The sequence below is a fragment of the Pleurodeles waltl genome, chromosome 9, assembly GCF_031143425.1.
Source record: "Pleurodeles waltl isolate 20211129_DDA chromosome 9, aPleWal1.hap1.20221129, whole genome shotgun sequence".
Classification (NCBI taxonomy): domain Eukaryota; kingdom Metazoa; phylum Chordata; class Amphibia; order Caudata; family Salamandridae; genus Pleurodeles; species Pleurodeles waltl.
In genome coordinates this window covers 227,501,820-227,528,655 of record NC_090448.1, presented here as the reverse complement: position 1 = coordinate 227,528,655, position 26,836 = coordinate 227,501,820, and the positions used below count along the sequence as shown (strand labels likewise).

The following is a 26,836-nucleotide window of genomic DNA, read 5'->3' as shown; positions in this document are numbered from 1 at the left end:
CGGTAACAAAACTGCCCCAAGAAGGGACAAACGTAAAGCCTTTACCAATTATAACAATTGATGTTTGAAAGGTAAGTCCATGAACGAGTGATAGTGATGGGCGTGCGGTGGGTGTGGTAAAAAGCGGACAGATAGGTCTTTACACGTCAGAGCACTTGCCCGCTCACTCTAAAAACTACCCTGAGAGGCTTTCTCTACAACCCTATCACTGCACTTCTAAACTACCACCATACCTCATCTTTTTCATGTATGATCTGTCACCCAAAACAGATAAATAGGGCCACTGGAATTATGCAATTTTGCAGTCACAATATTTACAGCATAAATATGGATTTGCTGTTTTTGCCACATAATCCACCATCTGTGGCATAATCTGCAAATTTTAACAAAAACCTGTTTCTACCTCAAATAGATCAGAGGTTACAAAAAGCACAGTGGCACATGCTGCGCTAGAAGGTCCTTTGCAAAGTTGATAGGTCACCTTTCTCTTATTATTGCTGTATTTGGGTGCCAAACTGCTAGTAATGTGGTAGACCCTTCGCCCAGACATTGCTAACACATGAACAAATGGCAAAAAATGAGATAATGCTATCACAACATTTGCAGCATTATGCAGCATCATTTGTCTTTTCTAGATGCATAATTTTGCCAACTATGCCACATAATTTAGTCCTCCCCTGCCTCATAATTGCAGTGGCCCTGGTGATAGGTGAACCTCATCATGCCGAAATAACATGGGCTATATATATACTCTATCCACATCGTTGATCACTCACATACTCCTGCAGAAGCAAGCCGCTTCAGCTGTTCACTCCTTCCTAGCTTTGTCAGCAGCCAATGACCTCTTAGCACCCCTCCATACCCTTTGTGGCAGCGACTGAGTCCACATCACTCTGTCCTCTCCCATCTGTCATTTACCCCATCAAGTCTTTGTTCATCATCTTTAAAAGTCCCAGGCCCACCAGTTGCACCAAATCATTTTTCCCCAGGTTCACCCATAGCAGGATAGGCCTCTGCCTGGTTTCTTTTAATTCCCACAATGTCAGTAACAATTGACCCCATCCGACTTCCACCAGGCTGTGCCAAGACAGAGTCACCTTTCTTATGTCCAGCCCCAGCTGCTGACCATAAAACTGTCTCTTTACACAGACCTTTGCCCACTTCACAATAGAGTGGCCACAGATCCACACTTCCTCCTTTCTCTCTGCTACCAGCCCCATTCCTGCAGAAAAGACAACATGTTACATGCACTCACATTTTCTTTAATTTCTCTGACTGCCAACCAAGCCCTAATGCTGTTGTTACTGCCCCATCCTAATAGAATGGGTCAATATCAATACTCTGGACATCCACCCAATTTTAGCCACTTCCTCAACACGCCAAAATCTACTTCTCTGTTGCAACCCCCGCCACCACCACCCTCATGATGGAACATGTGTCTGGTCCTCTTCCTCTCAGCTCCACATACTGTGCCCAAAACAATGCATTCTTCTGCAAACATGTCAGCATCATTCTCCTTAGAAGCTACAACATCCACCAATTACTTGCAGACTGTTTGTTAATGACATTCACCGCCACCTCATTGTCAATAATGAAAAGTATTTGTCTATTGATCAGCTCCTGCCCACACAGCTCCATTGCCTGTAAACTTGAAAAAATTCCAGGAATGCAAAGCTGTGGTTCCATTCTTCCGAATCATCCAGCCAACTGTTGATGCATTACTTAGCTTTCCCTAAAATGGCCAAACCCACCAGCTCCAGGTGCAACCGTTTATGTGCACTCGTAAAGATCTGGTGTCAGCGACATTGTCACTCCATTATAGTTTATCAAAAATGTCATCTAAATGTTGATGGCCTGTAAAACTTGTGCTGTTATCTTCAGCTTGTGATATGGTTTCACAGCACTCTTCAGCGCTAGTACGGTATTCCTGCAAAATGCCCTGCCTGGCACCGCTACCCTGCAGGCAAAGTTCAGGTGTCCCAAGATCTGTTGCATCTGCCTCAAGTCAAACTTCATCCTGTCCCTCACCTCAAACTACAAAGTCCTCAACATGTCCAACCCATCTTTGGTTAGCCTGGACATCATATCCACAATCCCTTCCCAAAACGTCAGTGATAGACCTAGCATCCTTGGCATGGTTCCCCCCTAACCTTTTGCCTTTCGAACTCCTGTTTTTGCTGACTTTGTTTTTGCTAGCCTTAGGACTCTGCGCACTTTACCGCTACTAACCTGTGATAAAGTGCTAGTGCTCTCTCCTTAAAGCATGTTGGATTAGCTTATACTGAATTAACATATTTAATTTACTTGTAAGTCCTTACTAAAGTGGCATTACCTGTGCCCAGGGCCTGTAAGTTAAATGCTACTAGTGGACATGCAGGACTGACAGTTCCACTCACTCAAGTAGCACTTTAAACATGCACCAGGCCTGCCATTAGAGCCTATATTTGTGGTTTTAAACTAACATTTCGACCTAGCAAGTAAACATTTTTCCAGTCCCAAACGTTCCTTTTTTGTACATATAAGTCACCCCTAGAGTCGGCCCTGGACAGCCAGAGGGCAGGGCACAATGTATTTAAAAAGTAGGACATGTAATTTTAAGTTACATGTCCTTGTAGTGAAAACCTCAAATTTGTTTTTCACTACTGCAGGGCCTACCATAGCACAACACTGGACTTACATTATTACATTGTATAATTGAAATTTCCAAATGTGAACAGGTCACCTGTTCATATTTGGTGTCTCTGGAATTGTAATGCAAAATCCTAACTTATGGTAAAGTCAGATTTTAAATTACAATTATGAAAATGCCTGCCACTTTTACAAAGTTGGCATGTTGCTGCCTAGCCATTAGGTGCCTGCGACCTGTCCCTGAGTCACTCAACAGGGTGTAATTGAGAGTTTGGCTTTGTGTATTTCCCCTAGACAGCCACATATAATGAGGAGCTGAGGTGGGACAGGATGGGCCTTCACTGGCAGGATTGGAGGGAGGAGCTGGGCCCAGCCCCACTTACACTTGACTAGGCTGTGTCCTGTCTCCACAAAGCGCTAGATACCCCCTGTAGTTAGTCTGCAGCCAGGGACAGAAAGGCAAGGCACCTGTGTACTTCATAGGCATGACTCTAGAACATTCTCCCTAAACAAGACACAAGGGAGTATAAATACTGGACTTCAGACACCAAGGCGGTCATTCTGACCCTGGCGGTCAAAGACCGCCAGGGCGGAGGTCCGCGGGAGCACCGCCGACAGGCCGGCGGTGCTCCAATGGGGATTCCGACTGCGGCGGTAAAGCCGCGGTCGGACCGGCAACACTGGCGGTCTCCCGCCAGTGTACCGCCGCCCCATTGAATCCTCCAAGGCGGCGCAGCTTGCTGCGCCGCCGAGGGGATTCCGACCCCCCCACCGCCATCCAGATCCCGGTGGTCCGACCGCCGGGAACCGGATGGCGGTAGGGGGGGTCGCGGGGCCCCTGGGGGCCCCTGCAGTGCCCATGCCACTGGCATGGGCATTGCAGGGGCCCCCGTAAGAGGGCCCCTACAAGTATTTCACTGTCTGCTTGGCAGACAGTGAAATACGCGACGGGTGCCACTGCACCCGTCGCACAGCTTCCACTCCGCCGGCTCGATTCCGAGCCGGCTTCATCGTGGAAGCATCTTTCCCGCTGGGCTGGCGGGCGGCCTGAAGGCGGCCGCCCGCCAGCCCAGCGGGAAAGTCAGAATTACCGCGGCGGTCTTTTGACCGCGCAGCGGTATTCTGGCGGCCCCCGACAGGCCGGCGGCGACCGCCACCGGTCAAAGTCGGAATGAGGGCCCAAGTCTTCAGTACACTCCTGGACCTGTATATACTCTGCCAGGAAGGACTGCTGAGCTGCTGAAAGGACTGCCACTCTGATTGATTGCTGCTCTAAAAGACTGATGCCCTGTTGAGCTGACATGCTGCCTACTGCCCTCTTGCCTAGGTCTGAAGGACCTAGGCTCTGTTGGAATCAGAACCCAAGAGTCACCCTACTGGCTAGTTGGCTAGCCTCCTAATCTGAGCTTCAGAAACACAATTAGCATTCAACAACCTTGCACCAGCATCTGGACTCTGCCATCCCATAAATCTACCTGCCAAGTGGTGCCACCCCAGTCCTGGACCCTTAGAAGTTGGCCTAAGGTGCCCTGCCAACCTCTGTGGATCTAGAGGAATTGACACAACTCCTCTGCAGCGCAAACCCAAGCACAAGCAACGCAGGGAGAATGCTCTCCATCCCAGTTTCTCTCTCTGATTCTATTTTAGAAGTCTTAGGGTGTGGATGCATTGTCCCTTTGGTCACCTCACTGTCTATTTTATGCATGTCCTTCTATTTCATTAATCTCCCATTAGACGATTCAGGAAATTCCTTCAGGTTCTCTTAATTGCCCCATCTTGGCTTATATTTCTATGGTCCTCTTTTCTTCTACAGCTGTCTGTCTAGCCACATTGGGTATTTCCAATATTTCCTTCCCCATTGAGATGTCCTCCTCTTTGTCAAAACTGTACTTTTTTCTGCTTAGGTTAGGGGTGTGTAGCTTGAGAAGAAGGCTGTTTAAGAGAGATCTTACATAATTTTGAATCATGGTGTGTCTATAGGCTTGGAAGGGTCATTGTATGAACCAGTGGAAATACTGGATTTTCTTAAAGGTTTTCTTTTAGATTTGACAGTCTCCTCAATTAGAACACAGTGGCTAAGCAAGCCAGGTCTTAATGGTACCTATGGTGCATTCAGTGGCTAGGTTAGCATTAGGACTTCATAAAGTTTTTTCTATTCTACAACATGTTATTAATTTCCTGTCTCTCCTTGTGATCTATCTCTACTTATTCTGGGTCTTCAGAAATCTCCCTTTGAATTTTAAGTGCTATTCAAAGGTAATTTTTGGGTGGCTATTTGTTGTTGTTGTCAAATAACAGAACTGTAAGCTTTACATTCCTCCTGCTGTTTTCTGTTTTTTCCTCAAAGAAAGTGGTTCTCCGTACTGGAACATCTTTTTTTTTACTGAATATGTTTTCAGAACTCCACTGTTCCCAGGATATAGTTCTCGCTGTTTTTTCATCATTCTCCCTCATCTGGAAAGGAACCCACTTTGAATACCTTGGATGTGCGCAGAGCTCTTTCAATTTACCTGAATAGGACGGACGTTTTAGGAAAGATTACATGTCTGCAACATTTGAATCGCAGATTGTGGTTATCATCCTATGACTGATTCTTGGAGCCGCTGAATTAAGTTTGTCACTTACGTTTAGTAGCAAGCCATAGGAATCTATTTGCCAGCTTCCATGCAAGGTACATTTACCAGGGCAATGTATCTATTGGGACAGCTTTTAAGGAAGCCTCGTTAAAGGATATTTGCAATGCTGCCACCTGGGCTTCCCTCACACATGTATGACATTTTAGGGGTCGGTGAAATGTTGTCTTCTAATCTTGGTTTGTCTAAATTGGATGTTGTTTCGCCTTATTAAGAACGTTTATGTTGTGTTAAAAACTAAATGATTCAGTTGATGCAGCCATTTTCATTTCTGATTTGATCCCTGAATAGTTCTGACTATAATGGCCCCTCTTATTTAGTTTCTTTTCTCTGCTTGCATAAATTCTCAAGGAGTTAGAACTGGGACATGGAAGACAAAAGACAAAGTAACAACCAGATTACTGGTAATATTCATAACTCCGAATCCTAGTCTTCCTCATCACAGTGCTGTTTCCCCTCCCTTCCTTTCCAGTTTAAGTAACCGCAACATTTTTGAGGAAAGATTGTTACAACACGAAGTGGTTGGGGTGAATGCTTCCTTACTACTCAATATCATGAAAAGTGTCTCAGGCAAGGAATGGCGGAAGAAGTATTTTGTTTTTGTTTTAGCATAATTCCCTACAGTAGGGTAAGCCTGTGACACAGAAGACTAGGGCGGTCATTTCAAGCGACATATTATTAAGATGTTCAGAATTTTTGGGGCGAACTATTTATCATGAGTTTTTGAAGAATAACTTAAGGATTTTGGTACTTATTGCACGTTTCAGTTATTACTCGGTGTTTCCCATATTTAAATTTCTGTTCGCTTTCCAGGGTAACAGGAGTTATGCACACATACCAGTATTTAACATTCGTAATGAGGACCTAGGACTCCCACTACGTAATTGGGGCAAATGCATCCTACCTTGAATGGTATTAATGTGTCCCTTTTTTGCACTACTTAACTAGGAGAGTTTGGCATCAGAATACCCATATATCACATTTCTGAAGTCAAACTGCACTTCTATTGGTTGCTGTCATTGCCACACTATTTCTGTGCACATTGCAGCATTTAGACATTCATGGTGTAATCAATGCAAACTAACAGTTTTAAAGTCACCAACAAGGTGTAAGTGTTACTACTAAAACTTGTCTCAATCAGTACCAGGTCAGCTGCGGAATACCTGTACAGTTTTAACCTTTCAATGCACAAGCTCACAACACAAACTTTGCAAAAACAAATTAGAACATATATATATGTGTGTGTCTGTGTGTGTGTGTGTCTGTGCGTATGTGTGTGTGTGTGTGTTTGCAGGAAAGAGACTTTTGGCATGGTTATCCCCCCACACACTTTTTGCCTAATATTGATGCTGACTTGACTGGAAGTGTGCGGGAATCCTGTTAACTAGGCCCCAGCACCAGTGTTCTTTCCCAAAACTGTACCACTGTTTCCCTAATCTGACACAGCCCTGGCAACCAGCTAAGTCCTTGTAAAAGGTACCAGCGACACTAAGGGCTCTCTGACCAGGTAAGGTCCCTAGGGGCTGCAGCATGTATTGTGCCACCCTAAGGGGCCCCTCACCCAACACATGCACATTGCCATTGCAAGCTTGTGTGTGCTGGTGGGGAGAAAAAGGTAAGGTTGACATGGTATCCCGCTCAGGGTGCCATGCTGACAAACCTCTGCCTGTGGCATAGGTAAGTCACCCCTCTAGCAGGCCTTACAGCCCTGAGGCAGGATGCGCTACACCACAGGTGAGAGCATAGCTGAAGGAGCAATATACCCCTACAGTGCCTAAGTCCATTCTTAGACATTGGAAGTGCAGTGTGGCCATACTGAGTACATGGGCTAGGAGTCTGTCATTACAAACACCACAGCTCCATGATGGCTTCACTGAAGTTTGGTATCAAACTTCTCAGCACAATAAACCCACACTGATGCCAGTGTTGGATTTATTGTAAAATGCACACAGAGGGCATATTAGAGATGCCCCCTGTATTTTACCCAACCCCCTAGTACAGGACAGACCAGTCTGTGCCAGCCTTCTACTAACAGAAAACTTTCTGACCCCATGGGGTGAGAGTCTTTGTGCTCTCTGGGTTCAGACACAAAGCCTGCTCTGGGTGGAGGTGCTTCAAACCTCCCCCTGAAAGAACTATAACACTTGGCAGTGAACATCAAAGGCTCAGGCCTCCTGTTACAGGGCCCCAGGGCACTTCAGTTAGTGGTGATGCCCATCCCCCTCACCCCCTCCCGCAGACCAAGCCCTATTTTTGGCGGCAGGTCAGGCTTGAAAAGTTGGTAAAACAGGGAGGAGTGACCACTGCAGTTAGGAACATTCCTAAGGTGTCCATAGCTGAAGTGACCCCCTCCTTGCAGAATCCTCCATCTTGTTTTGGAGGTTAGGGGCCAATAAGGTTAGGCCTGTGCTCCCCTCCCCAAAGGGGGTGGGCAACAAAAGTGTGTAGTCTCCCTCAGGGACAGTAGACATTAGCTACTGCCCCCTGATCCCTGTAACACCCCTAAGTCTAGTATTTAGGTGCCTCCCTGAACCTCACTCACCAGATTCCTGGTGACCTCAGAAGAAAGCAGAGGACTGCTAAGCCAACCTCAGCAATGAAGACTCCAGATGACAATTGACTTGGCCCCAACCCTACCATTCTGTCTGCAGCTTCAAAGACCCCTGCTTCAAGTAGTTGACGCATCCTGCAGAACCAGCAACCTCTACAAACCCCCAGAGGAACAACTGTCCAGCAGAGGACCAAAAACTCCTGAGGACAGTGGCCATGTCCAAAAGAAATCACCAAAGGACTCCAGAACCAGCCCAGATCCACAAGTCCTGTCCACTCTGCAATCGATACCTACAGCCCGATTCCAGGTGGCCCATCAGACCAGAGAAGATCCCCAGGTGATTTTGACCTCAAGTCCATCCTGGGTTTACACCTCCTGGCCAACACGATGACGCCTGCAGCCTCAATCCAAAGGCCCCCCCTGACCGGATCTGACGAAGATTCCTGACACCTAAAGGTACCCCTGCATCCGCAACCTCCTGGCCTTGGGGAATCCAAACAACATTCCAGCAACGTCCAGTGGACACCGTTCCTTCCTGTCCAGACTTTGATTTTACAGATCTGGACCCAGCCTCCAGCATCTTTGTGGCCCGCAGGGTTGCCTCATTGAAAAGCATTGGGCGCTGGAAGCTGTGTTCCCACCCTGCACCCGGCTGCCCCTGTGCAGCTGAGGGTGTATGTTTGTTGCTGACCTGTGGCACCCCCCTCCGGTGCTGACCTAAACCCCCAGGCCTGTGTCCTGAAACCACAGGTTTTTGCAATCTCTTTTCTCCTAAATTCCCTCAGTCCTCCTAGGATTCTATTGCAAACCCGACACCAATGTTGAGCTCTGTACCCGGCCGGCCCCGTGTTACTGGTGGTATGCTTTTAGTGTCAACTTGAACTGTGATCTGTGGACATTCTAACACCCAAAGACTGGAATCATAAGTTGTGTACTTACCTGCTTTCTGTGTTAATAATTTTCCTCCCTAAGGACTCTATTGACTCCTACGAAAAATTGCAGTCAACTTTTGAAACTGAAAAGTGTTACTTACTTGTAAACTGCTTAATCTGCAAAATCCAAACAAAGTACATTTGATACATATGCTTGATACATACTTACAACTGTACTTACCTGCAATAGAGATCCTTTGGTTCTAGTAATAAAGTAATAATATATATATGTTTTATATAAAAAACATATGGTCTGAGTGTGTGCCTCATTTCTTGACTGTGTGTATACAACAATTGCTTTGCACTATCCTTTGATAAGGCTAACTGCTCCACCCCACTACCACAAAAGGGAGCATTTGTGTTATCTACTTTAGTCTCTGATAAACTTCCGGGGAACCCCTGGACTCTGTACACACCATACCTCATTATATTATATACAGAGCCAGCATCCATATATATATATATATATATATATATATAGACATATATATATATATTTTTTTTTTAATATATATATATACACACACACACACGCTTTTTTTTTTTGCTTCAATCTTTAAATCGGACAAAATCACAAGCAAGCTGGATCCAAGGTATTGTTACGACTGAAACAAAACGTTTCTCCAGCCCCCAGGTGTCTCGGGAGGTTTTCTCATAGAAGGCAGTTCTGATTACAGTGTGTGAAAGAAGGTGTCTGGTCTGATTCTGAGGTAGGTTTAGCTCAAATTACACTGATTTATTTCCGGGGACGAAAGAAGAAAAAACAGCTGTGCGCAGCTTTGTGACCCTTGATCTCGGAGGCAGATACTGACATGCTGGTTTCTTGCAGCCTCACCTCATGAAGAAACTTATAAACCAGGAGCCGAAGATTAAAAATGATAAAAGGACAAAACTATTTTTGAAAATTGAAAGACATAACAAGACAGAAGGACGTAGAGGACACTCTGCGAAAAAAAGGTATGCAAAACAAGTAATGATTTATTCCTTTGTCATGAGGGAAGAGATCAGGATGAAGATTCTTAGAAATCTGTGGAGAATCAGCATGATTGTAACTGAATTAATTCACGTGTACTATGCAATACGGAGGGCATCTCTACCCATAGTTCACTGATGTGCTACGTTAATTGTGTCTGCTCTGCATTGAGAGAGATAATCCATGGAAACGTTACAGTGATACAACAGCTTTGCAGTCGACCGAATCTGTTATCAGTCTATGTAGTGTTGAAGAGAACCTCGTACACACGAGGATATTACAGCTTCGCGCTCGTTAATGGTGTGCAACTTTTTTTTATTAAGCAAAGCTCAGTTTTACCACGTCCGATTACTCGCTTTCACGAAGCTTGTGGGATTTCCCACTTTGCCTTTCGTACACCCAAGTGTATTTTTCACCTGCACTTGAACTCACACATTGCTTTGGTTCTGTCAGTAAATACCACTGCAATAAAACATGCTTCAAAAAATACACATTATTTTTCTTTGAATCTCCCAGTGATGGAGTTTGTGAGAATGATTTCTCCACCGTCAAGATCCCGGGGACTGGTGGTAAGGTGTGTGTTGGCTAGCATTTTGCATGTAAGTGTATGCCTTACCCAGCTTTTCCTAATGGGTGAGTCAACGCTTGGCAGGGTAAGGCACGTCAAATCATTCCTACATAAAAAATGTTAAAAATGGGAAGGATATACCACTTAAAGAATTGTGGAAACAGCTCAACTCTTTTCCATATGCATGTGAGCTAAAAGGGCTGACCTGTGGTTCGTTGTGGCATTATATAGTTGTATACTTGGATATGTAACCGCTATAGACCACAGCAATATTAAGACCATAATATGCAGCAGCATGCAACAAATTATAACTTATACCTCTTACATTCACATAAGTCTTATCTGTTATGTGGATTCTCCATCACCAGCACCATACAATCAAAAAAACAGTCATTACCAAATTAACTTGCAGGGAAGAGATCTGTCACGCATTGCTAGAGAATTTAAAAAAACTTTAATATAGTCCACCACTGCAAGTCCCAAATATCTATACAATCTATGCAATCTGACAACTTCTTTACATCTCACAAAGACACTCAGATATGGTATGATAAAAAATTCCAAGCTCTACAGATCTCTCTTTTCTTTTTCCATCCAGCCATGCTAGCTCAGGAGCACAACAATGCACACAATCTCACATTGGAGAACCCAGTGCAGGAAGCAGTTATGCAGACAATGTCATATGAAATGCCATAAACGGACCTGTAGAGCTGTGTAAGCTACCAGTTTACTGAAAAACATAAAACTGCACATCTGTCTCTCACACGTCATCACCCAACACACTGCTACAGGCTGCATCCGATAAAACAATACCCACATCTCGGTGGTCATCATCCACAATGTGGAAACACTTCCCACATAGCTTCAAAACAAAAACACCATTCTTCCAGCCACACACCCACAGGGTGTAGCGTGCTACTCATATAGGTAAACGGTTCAGCACACCATATAGGAATAGTAAGTGTTATATAAATACTGCAGTGTAATACAGTACAATGCACTATACACACTAATGGCCAATATAATAGAACTGTGTGACCTTTACAGGATTTTAGAGTTTTTATGAGAAACATGCAAGGTTTACGAGAAAAACTCTGCAGCTTCCCACATTTCCATTCCTTATTAGGGCACATGAGCACAATATTATCTTTAGGGGTGGCCCAACTCATATGATTATCTACTGAAAAGTTAATAGCTCCAAAGGAACAAATTTCATTTTTTAATGTGTGCATGTGTTGTGCAAACTAAATTCCGAAGAGCAGATAAATGAGAGCTAAGAAGAGAGCATTTCATTGCAACTGGTGCATCTCACAGAAGAGAGGAAACAAAATGACCATTTTTGTGGTGCAGCGGGAGGGAGTGTGTTGGTTCACACCAAACTATGGAAACTAGAACTTGCCTGTGGATGGTAGGTGGTAATATCTAGGCTATAACTAGATCACACAGTTATTTTTACACCACATGGACCTACACATTGCAAAATTACGCACATTTGTATTTCATTACATACATTTAAAATTAGATTTAACCCAAGGCACACTTCCTGTTGAAGTACTGAAGCTCAGATTAGAACCTAGATCACTGGGATGAACGTCAAGTGACTAAGAACCTACTTTACTATCATATACTAGGACAGTGGTTCTCAACCTTTTGACTTCTGTGGACCCCCATTTTATCAATACTGGAGCCCGGGGACCCCCACTGAATCATTATTGGAACACGGGGACCCCCAAGGAGTCATTACTGATAGCTGGGACCTAATATTATTAAATATTTTAAGCAGCCGCGGACCCCCTGAGGAGGCTTCGTGGACCCCCGGGGGTACCCGGCCCACAGGTTGGGAACCACTGTACTAGGACATTCAGTTCAGGTTAACCCTACTGACGTGGTAGTACAGTCTGTATAATATAATTAAAGACTTATTTTGCACCAAAGATGTTGAGGTTTGACGTCGCTTGTCGTTTTCTGTTTTTTTCTGAGTGGACCCACTACCCCTAGCTCCCCATACATTCACATCTGAAGTCCTTTCATCTCTCTGTGTAAGGCATTTTACCTCCTTTTTCGATCAGATTAAGCTGTATTACAAAGACCCGAGGTGCTTGGTTTTCCAACTATTCACAAAGCTCATTATAACAAGACAATCATAAATTTAAGAGAGTTAGACTATGGTTAAGCATAAAAGTTATACTTACACCACTGCATATTTAAGGGGCATTTCAGGGTAATAAAACATTTTATCCTGCCATTGGCAGCTCAGTTCATTCAAATTCTATTCTTCAAGCTCTTTCAGTTCATGTTCCACCTTCTTCCTGTGGTATTTACAGTACCAACCAACTTGACTTATATACAGGATAGCAAAAACATGTGCAAATGTTTAAAGAATTGGGATGGGTGCAGTGAGAAAGACAGAAATACAAGTTGTCCTCAATAAGTTATCTTCGATATTGAACAAATATACAATCTTAAAAAGAAATTGAAGGAATCAAAAAAATTAAGTTTCTGCAGATTAAAAGTAGTTTTTCCTAAATTTCCATGAGGGAGCTTCAAAGTGGTAGCAGGAATATCAAGTCCAGTATCATACGAACATCAAAGAAAGACTGAAATGTGATATTAGTCATATAATGGAGAGAAAAAACATGTTTAGCGACTGCACCGTCACCCTTACGCATTTACCCAAATACCTGACATGGTCAAGAGCGGGTGAAAAATCGCTAAAATATTTTAGCTTTTTCCAATCTGGTGGTGGGAGGCGCAACCTGAGGAGGTGCCCCAGACACTGCATCTGAGGGTGGTGCAGCACCGGCCTCTGGGCAGGTGGATTGGGCTGAAGCTGGTGCTTCACAGGAAGGCAGGCTGAAGGCAATGTTTGACTGTTACAATCCTGATTGCGCCAAAATTAATCAATTGCTGAGAGTTATAATACCCAGTGAGGTCCAAGATAGGTTGACAGCAAAAACCAAATGGCCAGATCGGTCTCGTAGGGATGAATGAAGATTGGCAGCTGCTAAAAAAATTATATTTAATGCAGTAAATAAGATGCGTCAAAATAAATAGGTGTAAGCGAAACACGGGTGAGACACCCAGTGACTATTTAGATCACGAGACATACTTTTTACTGTTATTTTGTTATTGTGAATGCTGCTGAGACTGCCTCAGAAGTTGTAGAGGCTGCTTTTGTGGAAGGTTTTTTGCCAAAAGTACAAAAATGATTGTAGAATAAATGAGTGGGCTGGCAAACTAAGAACGTGTCTAAATTGGTTTTGGGTGGCTAATCATGTGTGACTGCTCGGGGAGCAGGTGCTTTGTTCTTGATGTTCCCAACAAGCGAGTGATGTCGGAAGGTATTTTAAGGGTTGGCTCTGTAGAAATGTGTTGGAGTCCAGTGAAGGTTTCCCACGACACCCCTTCCAACCCGAAGCTAAGTTAGAAATCCGCCCTGTCATTGCTGCTTTAATTGTGCTGGGTGGGTGATTTCCCACTATTAGCATTTGCAGAACTCACATGTTGCCAATTATGAAACCAATCAGGAGAACATATTGTTTTTTGAAAGTCTTAAAGCTCTTTAAGCTATTCATTTAGTCTTTTGACTATTTTTCCAGTTGTACTAAAACCTACTACCATTATTTCTTGTGTGCCCCAGCACAGTTACTTCTTTTACTGCATTCTGATTTGTGTTCTGCTGTCTTCTCCATTTCTATGCATTCTGAAAGTCCTTTTTTTTGCAACTGACACAGAAGAAACTAACTAACGTATATCCAACATCTCAAGGGCAATGCTGAAGAACCATCCAAATGTTTGCATATTTGAAAAGGTGCTTATGAAAGATTTGGACACTAATTTCCCACTGTGACTCTACCCTTATTCTCTATGTGGATGACTAGTTAGTCGCTTCTGATTCTGTGGACCAATCATAACATGATATTAGCTTATCGTGGATTCAACAACTAAATTGCAGTTTTCGTTTTCTCGCCCCCAAATTGCAATTTAGTCATGACATTTCCGCAGGAGAAAGAGACATGTCCACTCATCACATCCAGGCTGTTCGAAAGTTGACATGCTCTCTTGCTTGTCTCAAAAACACACCATCATAGGAACAGCAAATTACTGTTGCAGATGGATTTTAGGCTGTGCTACCACTATCAACCCCCTGCAAGGCCTAAGCAGGAAGGGTACTCCTGAACCTTTGTCCTGGTCCCAAATGTAAAAAATTATTTTGTTCCCTTGAAGACCATAAGACCACATTGTCCTCAGCGTCCGGTTTAGGTTTGCCTGATTGTTCAACGCCTTTCATGCCACACTGTCATGAAAATGACGGGTTAAACTCTCAGAGTTATTTACACAATAGGAAGGTGACAGAAATATATCAATTACTTATTGTTCTTCTGCTCTGGGTGTTGCAGTAGAGGAGCTGCATGTAGTGCCTGTAAATATAGTGCTGACTGCTGACCTCTTTGTTGAGGTGCCTGAAAATATTGTTTTGGGATCACCTCTCACTGTTGCCATACCACTCGCTGTTGTTGTTTTGTTATTGACTACCAAAACACAACATCTTTCAATGTCCAGATTGTCAAAATATGATATCCGGTTCCTGTACGCTTATAATATGACACTGGTACGGTGGCCTGTTTGAACAATGCCTCATTGTTTCCAACCTGTCACAGTAGGGAACCGCATGACTGCCTTATTGTGCCCTTACTACACCCCAGACTGATATCACTGATGCACCGGTGCCTACATTTGATATTGTGTGTTATGTTGATGGTTATTGTTTAAGAAATAATGATGGGAGAATGGTGACCGGATATATTGAATGTACTCAACATAAAACAGTGGAGAATCCATATTTATTCTGCACATGGTGCTGAACATATTGCCCTCACTTAAAATTTGTATTTAAGTATTTTTGCCAAAAATAAAATTGTCAGCATTGTTGCTACTCTGACCATTTTGGCAAATTCATTTACTTACAACCCGATTTCATTCAGATAGCCCATTGCTGCTCTTCACACATTGGATATAGTCTATATGCTTTCAGAATAGGTGGAGACAGATGTTACTGTGGCCAAACAAGTCAAGACTTTATCCCCAGCTTTGGAAATACACTAAAGATTGAAAGTGATAACAAAACTCATTTTAAGTCATCTATAAACCAGGAACTATGCAAAGGTCCTCAACATAATGCCTGCCCTCTGTATCATCTCTGGCAATGGTCCACTTTATAATAGAAGTTGAAAAATAAAATATCATGAACATATGTGGGAAAGTGACTCAAGTCAGGCCTGACACCTTACTTAGCACTTATGTTGGTTAGAGCTAGTCATTAAATTCTAATTGGTACACCTATGAGACTTCTGTCATCCCCTTTAGTGTCCATAGCTTTACTAGACTTGCATCTGCCTGATGATGAGACTTTAAATTACTGCAAAAAACAGATTTTCCTTTTCATTAGCTTCCATTGTCATGTGCAGGAAGCGTTACCCACAACCTATCCAAAGCTTGTCGAAACTGACAACCCAGTGACTGGAGGTCACTTTTGCCAAAATTAATTCATCACTTCAACCCCATTGGCAACATCTGCTCATCACCACCACCACTGTAAAATGGCAAAGACTGCCCAACCAGATATGTGCATCGCACTATAAGTGACATACAGAACCAAAAGAAGCCAGACTTCTGGACTCAGGAGCACCTACCACCACAGGCACACAAATAGAAGTGAAAAAGATGCAGCCCTTCTTCTTATACATGACTATGGTCTGTGACCTATGTAATGGGAAGCATCTCAGCTAATTCATCTCTCATTTGATGTGACCCGCCCTCGCCATAATGAGCCTGTTTGGTTGGCTCATCATTGGCTGTGCCAAGATGAGGCAACCAGAGGCATGTAAGATGTCACTATAATGGTGCCCTCTGTCCTTCCCAGAGTTAGAGATGATCTGCCTACAAAGACAGAGGGTTTCTGCAAACATTGGATGGACCAGAACAAACAAGAGCTGAATCTTTCCTCTTGGTGGATGTCCTCCACTGTGCCCACTGACTCAGACAAGCATTTGCTCGATTTATAGCTATTAGCATTGTAAAGTACTAGCTGGACTTTTATTGCCACATAAAATGAAAATGAAAAGTAATACAGTTTTACATAAGCGAGCCGATTTAAAGCGCCCTGCCATGAGCGTGAAGGAGCACACAAAATGAAACCGAAGTTTGCTCGCTGTCAAATGTATCGGCAAATGTGCAGCGAGATCACGCTGCGTAGGAAAGAAAAAGAAAAAGTAGTGAAAAGTAATGAAAACATGGAGCCTCGTATGTTTTCAGTATTTGGTCGGTGTGCTCAAGGAGGGCTAAACAGCGGAAAAGGCATGACGTATGTATGCATTTCACAAATAAATTAATTCAAGCGATTTTTGAAAGGCAAGCCTATGAACCAATGAAACTGCATGTGGTGGGCCGGGTTAAGAGCCCACAGCGAGATTACAGCAGGCTAGAGCGCCTGTGCGCTGGACCCTAAAAAGGGTGTGTCTTAGATCCTGATTCCCAAATGTTTGTTACCCTTGATTATTTAACTCTGCCTCTGCAGAGTTAGAGAATACCGCCCCATGCCAGTCAACTAGGTGTGGCTGCCCAGAGACTGGTTAGTAAAGAAGGAAATAGCATATATGGGATGCAACAGGAGTAACATGACTATAAGCCAGTTTATGGACACAATACTTTTACTGATGCTCACCGAAGTTGGCACACCAGAAACAGTTTTTCCTTCTGGACTATTGTTCAGCAGAAGTATTTACTTTATTTGTGGCAACATAGCTTATATGTGTTAAGACTGATCAGATTCCTGTTTCTGGTTATGTAGTACCAGCTACTAGACATTAAGCCACACCCCCTCCTGCTAAACATTGAGAAAGCAAAAATAATGTCTTTGCACACGATTTTTTGCAAATATGTCTCAGAGTAAAGGTGGACAATGGCTCTTGACTTTCTCTTGGCTGCTAAGTCTGTTCAGTAGCAGAGGTGGAATGATGTGTTTTCATTCCATACAGTTCTGTGGAACTCCGTAGCCAAATGAGTGAAATGCACAATAGTTTTAAAGACTAAAATACTGTTGGCAATGGACTTGTACTGGAGACAGGGGCATGACACTTTGAAAGACATTTCTAATCATTAACGGTGGATTTCTTCTCATTTATATACTGCTCCGAGCTTGTATGACCTCAGTAAAGAGTTTCATTAGAGGCAAGGGAACGTCCTTGACTTACCACTTGCAGCTTTTTGATTTAAAAGCTGATGAAGATGAAGGCTAAAGGTAGTGAAGGACAAGAAGTGCTTCATTTAATGAGCTTTGAATTGTGCTCTGATGTTCTGTATTGCGCTGTAGAAGGGTGCAAGAGAGGGATTGTCAGATTACCCTAACTATCCTTAGTAACTGTTAGACTGTAGTAACCTGTAAAAGCCATATTTCCTTTCCTATGCTTCCGCTTTTAACCGGAAGTGCCCTTCTCCAAGCCAAGACGTAGTGCACCCAGGCACCTAAAAAAGGGCCCAGATTCTCAAAGGTGTCATGGAACGCAGCGCAGCAGCCAACTGCCTTGCAAGACAAGGAGAGAGCAGGAGAGTGTCATATTTACAGAGATATGGCTATCTGTAACATGCCTTGTTGTTATGTTTTAACTATTTCTTTTTCCTTGTTTTCCTTTAACTTTGTGTTCTCGAGTCATGTCAGCGTAGTCAAACACTCCGTGTTCGAGTGTTCGGGTCTGGAGTCAGATGGCGACAGGCTCTCGCCTCGGATGGTTGTGGCTTACGCTGTCATAGGTCCCTTTTCCTGGAATAAATCTTCTTCTACAGTATTTGTGTCCTGGAGCATTTTTCTATCGGTCAACTATACCGCTCATTCCCACATTTTTGGTACCAGGAGTGGGGTGTTGTTAAAAGGTATACTCCCAAAGGACGTTGCTGTGCCGGGGACCCACCGACCCAACTGCCGTCACCCCGCCTTTTGAGGAGGTCGGAAGCGGAAAGGTTCCGCAGAAGGAAAGAAACAGCAAAAAAGAAACAGCAACTAAGGAAATTGCGTGAGTAAGACTACCATCCATCAGCCTGCTTCACGCAACATATTTGTTGTTATTTGCGATGCAGACCGTTGGATGTGCACGCACGGCATGACTCACCTGTTGCACGAGCCTTAGTTCATCGCCCTGTGTTGCACGAGCCTTCGTTCTGTCGTCCCGAGGTGCGGCACGCTTACGCGCGTAAGCAGGCACACACGTCATAGCAACGACGCAGGCTGTTGACGCTGACGTTCCTCTTTCCTTCCTGTTGCCTGGTTGCCGCCTCACTACACTGCGCTTACAAGACGTTTCTAAGGATAATATTTCAACTACCCGCGGTGAGCGCACTAACTGCCGACATCGTTTATTTACTTTGAGTACAAGTCGGAAGTTTTTCTTATCACTGTATGGGACATTGTTTTATTTAATTAAAGGACAGGTCAGAAGCTTTCCTCACCGTTGTATGGACACCAGGAGGAGGAGTGCACCGTGCACGAGGAGTTGACTTTTTATTTTAAAAAAAATAATAATAAATAACTTTGGGACATTCTGCATATGCTTAACTTTGGGACAGACCACATATGTTTATGGTGCATATAACTGGTATCTTTATGCAAATCTTGCCCTACGTGCCATTCGTGAGTTCCATGCGCATATAATACTGCCATATCCTGGCTACTTCTCAAAGTGTTGTCCAGCCTCCACCCTTCCTACAGAAAAATGGGAGGCCTGAGTTGAAGTGGTCCGAGTGGTTGAGAATATTTGAGAATGATCTCATAACTATTGATGCCAACGCATTTTCGCCGGCAAGGAAGATGGGTTTGTTGTTTAATCATTTGAGGGTAGCGGGCCAACGAGTCTTTGACAATTTGCCGCCTGTGCCTGCTCCCCTTTCTGATGATGTAGTGTGAAGTGAATTTGAGGAAGGAAAAGCGATAATGATGAGACAGTATGCAGATGAATCTAGTGTGCTATTGGAGAGATTCAATTTTGCCATGTGTAAGCAGGCTGCGGATGAGTCTGTGGAGGAATATGTGGCTACGTTACGAGTACTAGCAGCCAAATGTGATTTTGGTGCCAATGTTGATGTATACATAAGAGACCAATTTGTTTTTTATTGCTTCTCAAAGAAAATTCAGGAGAGCCTTTTAGCTTTTCGCAACCCGACATTGGTGGAGACCATTGATATCGCTAAAAGTATTGAAAGGTCTATAGTCTCCTCCAAAGTTCTTTCCAATCATAATCCTCATATGGCAATCAGCTGTGTGTCAGAGGAAGATTCTGTTTGCACAATCAGCAACAAATTCCAGAAAAGTAAGAGGAATCCTGGCCAGAGTATGGGCATGTCTGTCTGTTTCAGGTGTGGCTCTTACGGCCACATTGAAATTGCCCATCTTGTCCTGCTTTAAACAAAAAATGCTTAAAATGTCGCAAAGTAGGTCATTTCCAAAAAATGTGCAGAATGGGCAAGTTCAAGTGGGGTTTGAGCAACAATGTATCCAAAGTGCATATCAGCAACGTATATATACCACGGAGTCCGAAAATTATGTTTCTGAGTCCATGAGTAGTCCTTCTAATGTTGTACTGACCGTAGGCACACGCAAAGATTCGGTCACTAACGAGGGCAGCATCAAAGGACCCTTATGTGAGGTGAGCATTGGTGGGAAATGACTAGTGGTCATAGCAGATTCTGGAGCCCCAGTGACCATAATAGCGGATAAAACATATTTTACATTATGGCCAGAGTCAACTGGGTTGCAGTGTCCCGACATCAATCCAAAAGCTTTTGGTGATCAAGATATAGACTTGTTAGGATTTTTCTTGTCAGATTTATCAATCTTAGGGAGACGTGTGCATACCAAAGTCTACGTAGCTGTTAATGGGAGAAATATTGTTGGTTGGAGGGATTTGGCCAAGCTCGGGATTATTTTATGTCCTGGCCATCATACGCCCATTATATTAGCTGATTTACCTGTGAGTTGTGACCCTGTCTTGTCTTCCGAGTCAGTCATTTGCGGTCTAAAACTTCAATTTCCTAAGGTATTCCAGGACAAAGTTGGAAACGTTAAAGGTTTTGAACATAGTGTCAAGCTCAAGAAGGGGGCATCACCCATAGTTCACAAAGTTAGACCAGTACCCCTGAGTATCAGGCAAAAGTTGAAAGAGTTATTGGATAAATTGATTGGTGAAAGTATAATTGCCCCTACAGATTCCTCTGAGTGGGTCTCACCCATTGTCCTTACTAAGAAAAGATCAGGGGATTTGAGATTATGCGTGGATTTGAGGTCACTGAACAAAAATATACTAATTGACTGCCATCCCCTCCCTCACATACAGGAGTTAATTACTAGCATAGGTAACTCCAGATACTTTTCTACCATTGATCTACACTCAGCATACCATCAGATACCTTTGAGCAAAGACTCTCAATCCCTTACCACTTTTGTAACACGTTTTGGGGCGTATAAATATCGCAGGCTTCCATTCGGGTTGGCGTCTGCAGGTGCATTTCAAAAAATGATGGACACTTTGTTTATTGGTTTGGATAATGTTGTAGCCTTCCAAGATGATATTTTGGTTCACACAGTTACAACAGAGGAGCATATTGCTCTTTTGAGCAGAGTTTTTAGTATACTACAATCGTATGGTATGACAGTCCAAGCAGAAAAGTGAAAAATTTTGGTTGAACAGGTAGAGTACCTTGATCATACTATTTCAGCGGAAGGAATAAAACCTAAACTCTGCAATCTGGAAGCCATCAAAAATGCTCCTGCTCCTTCAGATAAGGATGCTTTGCGTTCGTTCATGGGTCTGTGCGAATACTATGCACGGTTTGTGCCCGGGTATGCACTTATAGTCCAACCTTTGAGATCCATGCTCAAGAAAGGTCAGAAATTTATCTGGGACGAAATGATGGATACAACTTTCCAAAAAGTGAAGGATTTAGTGTGATCTGCACCTTCACTTAAACCTTTCATACCTTCGGGTGAGTGATTCATAGCTGTAGATGCCAGTCTAAAAGGTTTAGGAGCCGTTTTCGGGCAGCTGGTTAATGGAAGGGAGAACACGGTAGCTTTCGCTTCTAGGTCTCTTTCAGAAGCAGAGAGGAATTATAGCACCATAGAAAGGGATGCCTTAGCTTGTGCCTGGTCTGTGGAAAAGTTCAAAAACATACATATGGGGTTGAAAATGTGACGTGTTCACTGACCACAAGCCATTAGTGTACCTTCTTAGTGGCAATGGCTTAGGGAAAGCTTCTGCTCGTTTGGTGCGTATTTTATCCAAATTACAAGAATACAATTTAAATGTCAAATACATTCAAGGAGGTATGAATATTCGTGCTGACTGTTTGTCCCGCATGCCGCTACAAATTTCTGGTGGTGAAACGCAAAGTCATGAGGAAGAATGTGTGGTTGGCTTATTGGAAGCTGTCTCAGCTTGTGATGGCAGTATCACAGTTGATGAGTGGAAAACAGCCATGTCCACAGACAAAGTACTGTCTCGCGTGGCTCATTTCATTACTTGTGGTTGGCCGACAGAGAAAACTCTAGATAATGTAATGAGAACATTCAAACAAGTGTTCGGAGAATTATCATGTAACAATGAAATTTGCATGAGAGGTGACTTATTCATCCCTCCTAGTGATCTTCGTCATAAGATTATTAAAATTGCACATCTAGGACATTTGGGAATCTCAGCTACAGTAAAAAAAGCTGAAAGCATCGTACTGGTGGCCTAGTTTACATGAGCAAGTTACACACTTTATCGATAATTGCGAACATTGTCTTGTGTCTGACAAGCACTGGAAGAGTTACACCAAACCCTTGCATCCTGTCCCTTTCCCCACTAAAGCATGGGACAGTTTAGCCATTGATTTTTCTGGACCTTTCTACATTTTACCGAGAGAAATGAAGTTTTTAATTGTACTTGTTGATTATTACTCAAAATAGATATATTATTCATTTGTTGAATCTGCTGACTCTGAGTCTGTTATAATATTTTTAGAGAGACTCTTCCATCTAGAGGGTTCACCGACTTCTATAATTACTGACAATGGTGTTCATTTTACGTCTCATAAGATGGAAGCCTTTCTCAAGAAATATGGTATTAGGCACTCACAAGTAGCACTGTATAGTCCCTCCTCAAACGGCTTGGTAGAGAGGGCCAACCGCATTTTGAAAGAGGGTATACAGACAGCTATTGCCATGAATGTAGATGTTGCACATTTTGTTGAAGAAAAACTTTGGGCGTACCATACCACACCTCATTCTACCACAGAATTAACTCCCTCTCACTTCTTAGAGGAAGGGAAGCTGTAACTAATTTGACTCCCACGTGGCTTCTACGGAACAGGAAATCTAAGAAAGAAGAGGAAAGTTTGATAGACTTGAATAGGTTAAGATGTACAATGGAAAAAAAACAAGTGGCACAAAAGAAGAACTATGACCTCAGGAACAGAGTCGAAGAGATCAATGTCAATGTCCAGAACTATGTCTTAATCAAAAAAACGCATAAAGTGATGAAAGGGGAGTCCAAGTTTTCTTTACCTGTTAAAGTTATCAAGGTTAATAAAAATTCTCTATTGTTAGAAGGAAAGGGATGGTGGAATAGGAACATTGTTGTTCCGGTATCTAAGGAACAAGCATAGATATTTGGTAAAGTATACTCTGAGTCTGATTGAAGTAGTTCTTCATTTCCAGCTAACTCAAATTCCACTGATTTTTCTATTGGTAACAGTAATGCACATACTGAACCGGGGGCTACGTTGACAACGCTAGACACTATGCCGTCAACGTCAGTACTGACTTCTCTAGACACCACGCCATCTACTTCAACACAAGCTGAAGCCATCCCATCTGACCAGTCTAATCTGGGTGTTAATACTGGCGCAATTGGAGACAAAGAAGAACGCACAAGGTTCAAACGTGCTATTAAGCCGCCTACTAGATTTTGTGATTACCTGTTGAATTGATTTTTGTTTCATTGTCGTTAGGAAGGGAGGTAATGTAACATGCCTTGTTGTTATGTTTTAACTATTTCTTTTATTATGCATACGTTCCTTGTTTTCCTTTAACTTTGTGTTCTCGAGTCATGTCAGCGTAGTCAAACACTCCGTGTTCGAGTGTTTGGGTCTGGAGTCAGTTGGCGACAGGCTTTCGACTCGGATGGTTGTGGCTTACACTGTCGTGGGTCCCTTTTCCTGAAATAAATCTTCTTCTACAGTATTTGTGTCCTGGAGCATTTATCTATCGGTCAAGTATACCACTCATTCCCACACTATCTTCTCCCCTCTCCCTAGTGCGGGAGCTGATTTCATCTGCTGTGTGCCAGGCACACACCTCTGTGCCATCGTGCATCGTGCGTGCCTGAGTCTACCAAAGGTTTTGGACAAAATACTATGGCCAGGCAAGTGAAAAATCTTTTCCTACTTTGTATGTGTGCTGTCCAGTGCAGCACACATGCAAAGTCGGAAAAGAAAGCAGAAATGAAAACATTTCTCCTTTTAACGCCTGCTTTTGAGCTGCATTAATGTTTGGTGCTAAACCCTTTCTGCTAATGTTAGCAGTTAGGGTTTAACATCAAAAAGCATAAGTGGTTGCATGGGAATGCCCATGTACAACCCGTGTAACGCCCCCTTGACTCAAAGTAATGCAAAGCAGCGTTTCGTGCTGCTTTGTGTTACTTTTGGGCACTTTCCAGCACAAAACAAGTTTTGCACTGGAAAGTGAATCAGGAAAAAACATTTTGTGCTGGTTAGAGCCACTTTTGTGACGCTAACTCAGAACAAAATGTTTGGAAATCTCCCCCAACGTTTTCAAAATGTTGCTGACACATAGAAACTGTGCTTAATTATTAATTCTTTTGAAGGTCATTTTCTCCTTTCTCATCCCTGCATTTGCATTTTTTAGTAGCAATGAAACATTTCAGGCTTATGAGAAGTTCTTGAAATTCTGCACTTGGGTATAAATGTGTGACACTCAGGAATTGAAGTTTCTAAGCAAAAACTGGGGGCCCCTTCCTTCACTGTTCTGTGATTCATATACTTTTTAAAATAAATACATTTTAAGACTCAAGCAAAATCTGGCGAAAGAGTTTTTTCAAAGATAATGCCTATTTGACTTGGAAATCTGCATGCATCAATAGGGCTGCAATTAGAATTCAGGTAGGGAAAAGTCAAGGAAGATATAAGAATAATTATAGAAAAAGGTTTTGAATGAAGTTCTTTGGGCTGAAAATAGGAAACTGGATGGCCGTGTGTTAGAATACAACTTTGAAGCTGATTTTTTATGCCTTTGGGAGTTGTTTCTGCACTTGCTCCCCCTAAGTGCGCTGGGTGTGCCCAAACGTAGGTCCCGGGCACAGTGGGCCACTGGATTCAAGCTATCCTGGCTGAAGATGGGTGATATACCGAAACAGGTCCCAGGATGCTTGTTTACGGTCCACAGATAACCTGGTCTGCCAGGTTGGGCTGAACTGTTCCCATGGGGAGCAGGGTCAAGACTGATTTGCATATGGCTGGGTCAAAACTGGGGTGGCATGGTGGTCAAAAAAACAATGGATTGGGATGTGGTGCAAGCGATTGGTAGTGTCTGAGATTATTTCAATCATTCCATCTATCACCTTGTTGTTTTTGCATCTGCCACCCTAAGTGCGCTGGGTATGCTGAGACGGGGGTCTCAGACTCACTGCGCCATTTAAGCTAACCTGGCTGATAAGGGGTGATACCCTGAAACCAGCCCCAGGATGCCTGTTTCTAATCCGGGGAGGACCTGGCCTGTCAGTTCGGCCTGGACTGCTCCCCTGGGGAGCAAAGTCAAGACTGATTTGCATATGGCTGGGGCCGAACTGGGGGGCTTGGTGGGCAAAGAAATTATGGATTGGGACGCAGCCCGAGCGATCGCCAGTGGCTGAGATTAATTCAAGCATTCCATCCATCACCTTGTTGTTTTTGCATTTGGCAGTGATAAAAGCAAGGAATGTAGTGAAGTGAAAAATCGATTTCTTGTTATCATAACTTTAATAGTAAGCTCATTTGCGTTTTTTCCTGCATGCAGTGTTGTTAATATGTTGTTTGTTTTCTGTAACGAGTGGAGTACTTGGTTATTTGTTCTTAAGAAAAAATGTAGAATGTTACCGTGTAGTTGTGGTAGGCATGTAGATGCTATAGAATGTTGAAATTTGTAATGTTACAGTAGGTCTGTTGGGAACTGCTCTAACTAAGGAACAAGAAACTGAGAAGCTGGTGATCTACTTGTATAGAAGAATAAAGACTTTTTGCGTCAAGTCTTTTACGTGTCAGAAGGTGAACTGTTAATTGGGGGGTGGTCCACCACAAGTAATAAATTCACTAACCTTTTATGTCCAGACAGAGGTTTTAATATTTTAAACCTGAGCTATGGCACAGATGAGGTTTAACTTAACAGAAATATGTACAGCATATAGAAGTACCAAAACAGATAAAAAGTAAAAAATACAACACAATAAAAATCACATTCCAAGATCAAAAAGAATACAACTTCACCAAAAAGACATAAATCAAATAAGTAGAACTGGAGATATGATTTTCTTTTAAAGATTTGAGAGAAAAAGTGCCTTGAAAAAGTAATGCTCAAATGAGAAGTACTCAAGGAAAAGGGTCTATATCAACTTGTTGTGTCACCAAACTGACCCTTGGAGTCTGTTTCTTTGTGTGGCTATAAGTAGGAGCAGGTTCAGCCCTTCTTGACTCCTCACAGGTTTCATACAGCAGGTGTAGTCCCGTTCTATTCTTTAGCAGGTCCAGAAAGTGCTCTCAGAGGCTGGTGATGAGGTCAATTTGTTTACAGTTAAATAACCAGTGGGTGGGGTGACTCCAGGACACTCCCTAACCAATCAAGAAAATGTTCCTGGCGTAACCCCAGACTCTTTTTCAGCAAATCCTTTTTGTCTTCCTGCAAACTATTCAAGAGTGCACTATTCTAAGGAACATCCAAGATAGCACAGACTTTCTGCCCTTTGAGGGAGTTTGTGTGTCAGTCAGAGGTATGTTTAGGGAAATGAGCAGTGACACCAAACCGGTTCTGGAACAAGGTCCGCTTGCACTGGGATGAAGCCAGGCTGACTACCATGTGTCCTCAGAGCTTTCATCTCCCCGGTCTGTCCTTATGTCACAATGTATTGAACCTCAGTAGTGGCACAATGATCAATGGGGCACCACTTCCTGGCAACACCAATTCCTTTTAGAAACTGGAGAACTAGTTAAAAAGGTGAGAACCTAGATCAAATAAAAATCACAATCCCTTCTCTCAGGGTGAACCACAAAAGTCACTAAATAAACTTTTGCTGAAACCCCTTGTAGCTTGGCACAAAGCAGTCGGGCTTAACTTAGAGGCAATGTGTAAAGTATTTATGCAGCACTCAAACAGTATTAGAGTGAAAATATAACACAAGAAAAATCCCAAACCGATTTAGAAAAAAAGAGTACATTTTGTGAAATTAAATGACACCAAAACAACAAATATCCATT

General features: G+C 43.0%; 1 protein-coding gene across 3 annotated transcripts in view; it reads left to right on the top strand.

Annotated features, from left to right (window-relative positions):
• FRMD4B (FERM domain containing 4B) overlaps positions 1-26,836 on the top strand; it is an 892,718-nt gene that overhangs the window by 384,685 nt on the left and 481,197 nt on the right. For 2 of the 3 annotated variants that reach the window (XM_069206591.1, XM_069206594.1), the window contains exon 3: positions 9,574-9,701. The exons of the other annotated variant lie outside the window; for it this stretch is intronic. The gene's annotated coding sequence lies outside the window, so the exon portion shown is untranslated. The remainder of the gene's footprint in view (positions 1-9,573; positions 9,702-26,836) is intronic. 3 annotated transcript variants of the gene reach the window in all.